The sequence below is a fragment of the Pan troglodytes genome, chromosome 13 (assembly GCF_028858775.2).
Source record: "Pan troglodytes isolate AG18354 chromosome 13, NHGRI_mPanTro3-v2.0_pri, whole genome shotgun sequence".
NCBI classification, from domain to species: domain Eukaryota; kingdom Metazoa; phylum Chordata; class Mammalia; order Primates; family Hominidae; genus Pan; species Pan troglodytes.
Genome location: NC_072411.2, coordinates 32,188,258 through 32,196,386, shown reverse-complemented (window position 1 = coordinate 32,196,386; position 8,129 = coordinate 32,188,258). Strand labels below are relative to the sequence as shown.

The 8,129-nt window shown below is 49.2% G+C and overlaps 1 pseudogene; it reads left to right on the top strand.

Moving 5' to 3' along the window:
- The first annotated feature begins 4,503 nt into the window (after window positions 1–4,503).
- LOC104001962 (rho GTPase-activating protein 42-like) lies at window positions 4,504–5,894 on the top strand (annotated as a pseudogene).
- The last annotated feature ends 2,235 nt before the right edge of the window (window positions 5,895–8,129 follow it).

Genomic DNA, 8,129 nt, shown 5'->3' with positions numbered 1-8,129 from the left:
TGGAGGCAGCTCGGCCTTTCTCTCTGGAGCTCTCCTCTGGAGACCCCACCCAGCAGGGCGCTGCCTCCCAAGGCTGGTGGCACGGCTTCTCTTACAGACCCGGTGTTGTGCCACGTGGCACACAAGACCCAGGACAGCCAGGCCTGGACCACTCATGTAGCTGACTCAGGGCCAGGTGTGAATTGGGAGTGGAGATGATAATCACCTCTCTGGACATTAGATGCAGGGTGCAGGAGTGACGCTGTGGGGGCAAAGAGCGCGCGCACGTGCACGCGCATGCACACATGAACAAGCACGCACATGCACGCACGCACACATGAGCACGCGCATGCGTGCCTTAAGGCCAGCTGCGCAGTGTCCACGTGGAGCCTCCTGAGGGCAGGACCGTGCCCCCTGGCTCCCTCGTGCTCCCGGGCCGGCCGCAGGGCCGCCGCGGGCACCGATGAGGGAAGGACAGCCCCGCAGAGAGCGGAAGTAGCGGGCGCGGATCTCGAAGGGCTGGACCCTCAGCCTCCACCGCCCCTTTGCTCAGGGCCGGCGCTGCGTGAGGCCCCCTGGGAGAGGCCCAGCCCCTGTCAGGAGGGGTCTGGGGAGGGAGGCTCCAGAAGGTGCAGGGAACTGGACTCACTGCCTCCCCCATCCCCAACTCCAGTTCACTCGGCTTTCCACTGAAACGTGGCAGGGCCACCGATGCCCTCCACGTGCCCAACCCGCCTCGCCCCGGGCTCTCTGTTGCTACCGCTGTGCCCAGGCCTCTGAACTGATCTCCGGACATTCCCACTCGGATGTTTAGGAGAAATCTCGCCCTTCACAACCACACTCCTAAGTCTCTGCCCCACAGCATCACCTACGAGCGCCCCCGCACAAGGCCCAGGAGCTCTGCCAGAAATCACTTCCCCCCACCCGATAGCCGCCCCGCAGCCAGCCATCTCAAGGGCTCCCTCGGTGTGGCCACACAGCTGCCATCCCCAAATCGCTTCCCAAAGTTCTCTGCCCTCGCAGCCCACGGCCCATAGCCACTCCCGCCTGAGCCCGCCTGCGGGCCTCGCACAGCAGCTCCTCGCCTGGAATCCAGCGCACGCCCTTCCGCGACCCGGGCAGTCCTCCCGATGCTCTGCCCAGCCCCGCTGGGAGGATAGCCGCTGGGTTGGTGTGGCTGCAGGCAGAGACCTTGCCTGCCCTACTCAGCCTCCTCCACCGGCGCCCGGGAGGGTGTCCAGTGCGTGGGAGGGTGTGGGCTGGCCTTGAACTCAGGGGAGCTGGAGTGGGCAAGCTGGGAGGGAACACAGCCTCGTGGGCTGTGTTCAGTAGGAGGCTTTTGGTCCACCAAGCCTGTGGTGGCGGTTAGGGACGTGTAGTTACAGGGCCGGGCAGGGCCTGGACCAATAGCCCAAAGTCGGCCTCAGCATTGGCACAGCAGGACAGGCCTTCGGAGGCCCTACCGTGAGGACTGGACTGGGTGGAGGGTCAGAGGCCGTGGCCAGGAGTCACAATGGGGACAGAGCAGGGTGGTTGGAGAAGCCTCCTAGGGCAGAATAAGAGAGTGAGGACTCGGCAGTAGTAGAGGAGGAGTTGGGCGTGCCCCACAAATCTCACAACATCCCACTAGGTGCTGTGGGGCTGTCCCTGTCCCCACCACACAGGACGCTGACATATCTGCCACCTTCGGGTCCAGGTGACTCACCCTGAGCAGTCAGAAAAGCACGGGGAAGCATTCATCCTGTGAGAAGCTCAGAAGCCCTTTACCCTCTCAGGACCTCTCCTGAGACGCAGCAGGGGCCAGGCTTGGGGCGGGGGGTGGGGAGGGGGGAGGTGTGGCAGCCGGAACATTCCTGAGGCTGCCCTGACACCTGGTGGCAGCCCTCAGAACTAGCAGCTGCACAGAGGAAGTGCCCTTGAGCAGGAGTGAGCGCAGGAAGCGGGAGAGAGAAACGGGGAGTGGGAGAGAGGGAGTCCATCCTAGACCAGTGATCCTCAAATTTGAACCTGTAATGGCATCACCCTGAGGGCTGTCACTGACTTGGGAGATCCAGAACTGCTGGAAAATTTGCATTTCTAAGAGGCTCCCAGAGGCTGCTGTGCTGCTGGTCTGGGACCAAGCCATGGGTCTGAGAAAGGAATGGAGGGATGTCTCTGCTCCTACTGGGTGCCTACTGGGTGGTACTGTTATTACTATACCTTCCTTATAGAGGAGGCCACTGAGGCTAGAGAGGCCACGTTCCCACGCTATCCACATCCATGCCCACAGAAGTGATAAAGATTTGAATTCAGTGCAGCCCCAGAGTCCTCCCTAGGGGTCCCTGCTGCACATCTGCTGAGCAGGTCATAGCCTGGGTGTGTCTGCACCAGGTAGGCAAGACGGCTCCTGAGAATGGGCCCTGCCCAGCACACCTGCCAGGGGACTGAACCAGGAACACACAAGCTGCTCACCTGGCCTCTGACAGGTTAGTGAAAGAACTGGGCAGGGCCTGCCTGGGGTGCTACCTAGGAGCACCTAGCTCACTGCCTTTTGGAGGTGACCCTGTTTGAGAAATGTCATTCTGATGACACAGCAGTGGAGGGTCTGATGGAGCTGCCAGCTCTCCTGGGGCCCAGGAGGAGGTGCCTCTCACCTGATTCCCACTTCCCAGGCAGGGGCACGCCCAGAGAGCCATGCAAAGCCAGTGCTGGGCCCCTTCCTGCCTCCCACTGGCCAGTGACTGTCCCTGGGCTCAGCAGCACCACAGGAGGGGAGGAGGCCGTACTGTCCAGTGTCGCTCTTCAGCATCGTGCTGAGCTGGAGGGAAGGCCAGGAGGCCTCCTAGAGGAGGGGACGCCTGTCCAGCAGCTCAGTGGACGTCAGTTAGGTGAGCAGGGAGGGAGAGGAGAGAGGAAGGCAGAGGCCTCAGAAAGGGCAGGCCTTGGAGGCCAGGACCAGGGGAGTCAAGGCTGCACAGAATCACCTGAGGGCAGGTGGAAATGCAGACTCAGGCCACCCCAGACCCCCTCAGGAGCTTTAAGTCCCAGGAATACGCATTTCCTTTCTTTTTCTTTTTTTTTCTTTTTTTTTTTTTTTGAGATGGAGTCTTGCTCTATCGCCCAGCCTGTAGTGGCGCGATCTCGGCTCACTACAAACTCCGCCTCCCAGGTTCACGCCATTCTCCTGCCTCAGCCTCATGAGTAGCTGGGACTACAGGCACCCACCACCGTGCCCGGCTAATTTTTTGTATTTTTAGTAGAGACGGGGTTTCACCGTGTTAGCCAGGATTGTCTCTATCTCCTGACCTCGTGATCCACCCGCCTCGGCCTCCTAAAGTGCTGGGATTACAGCCGTGAGTCACCCCACCCAGCCAGGAATATGCATTTCTAACCTGCTCCTGGCCACTGGAGTTTGGACCTCAGGATTCCCGAGACCTTGGCAAGGTGGCCAGCTTGTGTCCCCAATACCAGGTAAAATGAGAGCAAGGTGGCAGGGTAGCCTCTGCCCCAACCCAGCCCACACTGCCTCCTCCCTGCCTGCTGGGGTCCCACAGGTCCCAGAGCCAGCCACCAAGCCAGGCAGGACCTCAGGCCTGTCCAGGTGCCTCAGGGCTGGCACACCACAACTGTCACCTCATCTGTAAGCCTGCATCACTTGAGATCAGGAGTTCGAGACCAGCCTGACCAACATTGAGAAATCCCGTCTCTACTAAAAATACAAAATTAGCTGGGCATGGTGGCACACGCCTGTAAAGCCAGCTACTCGGGAGGCTGAGGCAGGAGAATCGCTTGGACCCAGGAGGCAGAGGTTGTGGTGAGCCGAGACTGCGCCATTGCACTCCAGCCTGGGCAACAAGAGCAAAACTCCGCCTCAAAATAAATAAATAAACAAATAAATAAAAATAAATAAAAGAAAAAAGAATATGTCTTTAAAATTCAAGCGGTTCAAGAAAAAAAGTTTGAATTTGTTGAACCGCTTTTGTCATTTCTTCAGGGTTTATTTACTTTTTTATCACAAGGGATATGAACTTGCCCAGGATTTTCACCGCATAAGCAACAGCTGCAGTTTGACTTGCAGAATACAAGGAATAATTTTGAAAGTACTCGACAAGAGGTAAAGGGGTTGATGCAAAGGATGAAATCTGCCAACCAGGACTACAGACCACCCAGCCAGTGGACGATGGAAGGCTATCCATATGTCCAGGAGAAACGACTGCTTGGTTTTACGTGGATTAAACAGCCTTGTTACTAGCTCACCGGAAATGTTCAAAATCTTGTATCTGACGAAAGACAGATTCAATTGACAAACAATTCTGCTTCTACATACAAGTAGTTGAAAGCCATGGGATCATCACATTACAGGCCTTCTCAGAAGCTAATAGGAAACTCTGGCTTGAAGCCATGGATGGGAAGGAAAGGATTTATACTCTTCCTGACATAAGCAAGAAAGAAGAAAGGTATTTGAATGAAGCAGGGTTCAATTTTGTGAGAAACTGCATTCAAGCTGTGGAAACAAGCGGTATCACCGTTTTAGGCCTCTACTGAATAGGAGGAGTGAACTCCAAAGTTCAAAAACTTGTGAATATCTTATTTTCTCCTAAATCCCCTCCTGATATTGATATTGAACTGTGGGACAATAAGACAATGAGTGGCCTGAAAAACTACCTCAGGTGCTTTGCAGCACCACTGATGACTTACAAGTTACACAAAGATTTGTATCATTGCTGTTAAATCTGATGACCAAAACTACAGGGTGGAGGCTGTACATGCATTGGTGTGCAAATTGCCAGAGAAAAACAGAGAGATGCTGGACATCTTAATAAAACATCTGGTCAAAGTATCACTGCACAGCCAACAAAATCTCATGACTGTCTCAAATCTTGGTGCCATATTTCTCCCAACTCTAATGAGAGCACAAGAATAAACTGTAGCTTCTATGGTGAATATTAAATTTCAGAATATTGTGTTAGAAATTCTTACAGAGCACGATGAAACAATTTTTCATACTGCTCTAGACCCAAGCATTCCTCTTCCTAAGCCTCAGTCTCGATCTGGATCCCAAAAGACACAAGCAATCTGCCTCTCTACAGGCTCTAGGAAGCCCAGAGGGAGGTGTACTCCATGCCTGGCTGAATCTGATAGTGACTCCTATAGCAGCAGCCCAGACAGCACCCCCATGGGGAGCATCAAGTCACTCTCTTCTCTTTCCTCGGAACAAAATAGCACTACAAAGTCAGCTTCCTGCCAGCCCAGGGAGAAATCTGGAGGGATTCCTTGGATTGCAACCCCGTCATCTTCCCATGGACAGAAAAGCCTTGGTCTCTGGACAACCAGTCCTGAATCAATTTCTAGAGAAGATGCAACCAAGACAGATGCAGAATCAGATTGCCAGAGTGTTGCTTCGGTCACTAGCCCAGGGACGTTTCCCCACCCATAGACCTAGTCAAGAAAGGGTCTTATAGGCTTTCAGGACTGAAAAGAGCTTCTGCTTCTTCTCTCAGATCCATCTCTGCAGCTGAAGGAAACACAAGCAACAGTGCATCTATTCAAAGCTTAACTTCTGTAGGTTCCAAGGAGACACCCAAAGCTTCAAACCCAGACCTGCCTCCAAAAATGTGCAGCAGGTTAAGACTAGACACCGCCTCAAGCAATGGCTATCAGCGTACTGGCTCAGTAGTGGCAGCAAAAGCTCAACTGTTTGAAAATGTTGGTTCACCTAAGCCAGTTTCTTCTGGGCACCAAGCCAAAGCCATGTACTCCTGTAAAGCAGAGCACAGCATGAGTTTTCCTTCCCGCAAGGAGCGATATTTTCCAGCATGGACCCATCAGTGGAACCAGGATGGTTAAAGGCAACTTATGAAGGCAAAATGGGACTAGTTCCAGAAAATTATGTTGTCTTCCTCTACTACTATTTAGTGGATGGCAGTATCTTCATGGTATCCATGGTAACAAATAATAAGTGCTATGATTTTATCTGACACAGATACAAGAGGATCAGCCCACTAAGTGAAAACAGTCAATTTCTATCAAGTTCTTCACCAGCAGACTATGTAGCTCCTTATTAATGGAAAAAAAGTTTAAAGGTTGGCCATTCTTTTTGGTTGGTTTCTTATTTTAAAATTTCTTGCTTCTGAAAAATTTATTTTTGGATAATACATAACTCTCCAGAATGTCTCTTCCATAGCAATTGCAGAGTTTCAAATACTGTATTAAGTACTATATCCCACAAATTTGGAAACCAGAAATCTGCTGTATGGATTTTGAGATCTGTGTTTTACTCCCTGGCATTATCTGAGGATCTGTGAAACTGTTACTTAAAAATGTTACTGAAAAGCTGGTTACCTGCCCTTTGAGTGCCACAGTCCTGACCTGCTTGTTCTTGACACCTTACATATTACTTCAGAGTTCCCCACTGTGCAGACTCTCAGGTATTAACTGTATAAAACTCTTTACATTCTATTATAATCTGTAATCTCGATCTCTTCTACTATTTCTCTTCTACTATCTCTTCTACTGTTTCTAGAATAGGTTAAATACACATATACACACACAACTATGCCTCAGAAAAGTTATGCTTTTACAAATAAAAAGAATAGATTAGAATTAACAAGTAGGGTGAATAACAGTAGGCAGAGTCAGAATCAGAAATAAATATCAGTGGATCAAAATAAAAGAATGAAAAATATTCTGTAATAAAAATTAGCAATGTAATGTAAAAGTCTGATAAAAGGTTATCTTTTTCTTTTACCTCTTACTGTTGACCTCTGTACACTGTAATAAGGTGTTGCTGGATGGAACTTCTTGGTCTAGGTCCTTGGTGACCTTAGTAGTAACAACAGCATTGCTGACACCCTGATTAACCTCTGCTGAAACAGAAGGTAGTTTTTCAATGTACCAGTCCCTTAGTCTATACTTGGTTTAAACACACTTGCCATCATCTGGTATCCTACTAGATTAGAACCTCTTAAAAGCAAATTGGTTTTCTTTCAAAGACCAACTTGACTCCAAAGAGAGATACAGAATCCTACTTCTGCTGCTGCATAAAGAAATCTCAACCTTCATTTTACTTGAACACAGACCAAAGTGTTCCTGCTTCTGAGTTGTCTGTGAGCTAGTTCTATGGATGTTCCATTCAGATTTAAACCTTTTTTATTGCACAGGACGTGGATATGAAGCCTAACTCTTGTATCTGATGGCAAGGCATATGTTGTAGCCACAGTGCTGGTGATGGTCCCTTTGCTGAAAGAAGCTACAGAAGCACTGATTCAAGCTGTGTTTGTGCTAGGAGTTTTAATCTTATAGATTTGTGAGGATGGCTCTTTTTCCTTCATAATAGATTACATGTATAAGCAAGTCAGGGCCATATACTGGAGACAGGCTAAAGCTGCTTTTCCCTTAAAGAAAGTTTCCTACAGATAAGGTATTTATGAGCATTGAGAAAGTCAGGACACGTACTCTAAATCACACAGAATGTTAATTCCACAGGAAGGCAATGCCAGACATTGGAAGAGGATCACATTCAACTTCTAATAGTAGTTCAATAACAAAACCTTAGCTTTTCAGAAAAAATGTTAAGATACGTTAGAATTGCCACATCCATACCTTCAAAACATGCAATGTGTGCACCCCAATCACTGCTTACAGTATAATCAGTGTGACGATGAGATTGAGGGGGTCTAAATTTAAGTTTATCATCTCCTGTGTTATGTGAAAATATCCCTCAGTACAAAACATTTGTGTATTTCACAGATGACTCTTGTTTTGCCATAATGCTACAAGGTTTACGGAAACTAGTCAACTGAAGGATTTTTCTGTTGTGCGATGTGTAAAGGTCTGAACAGTAAAATCATCTTTGTATTTCTGCAATGTTAAAAAATAATAATCAACATGTCAGATTGTTGGGCTTTTCTTTGCAGATGTTCTCTAATTCAAAGTTTTTGGTTGTTTGTTTTTGTTTTTTTTAGTTCAAAGTTAATTTGTTTGCCTCTTGAAGATTACTTTGTCTAAGCTTTCTAGGAACTGCCAAACAGTGATATTCTCAAAAGGATTCAATAAACTAGTTCAAAAAATGTTCCTATCTTCTATTGTCTTAAATCTAATCATGTTCTGTGAACTGCAGTCCCAGTGTGTAACCTGGCGTGATTTATCACCCAGAGTTCTCCATTGTATTT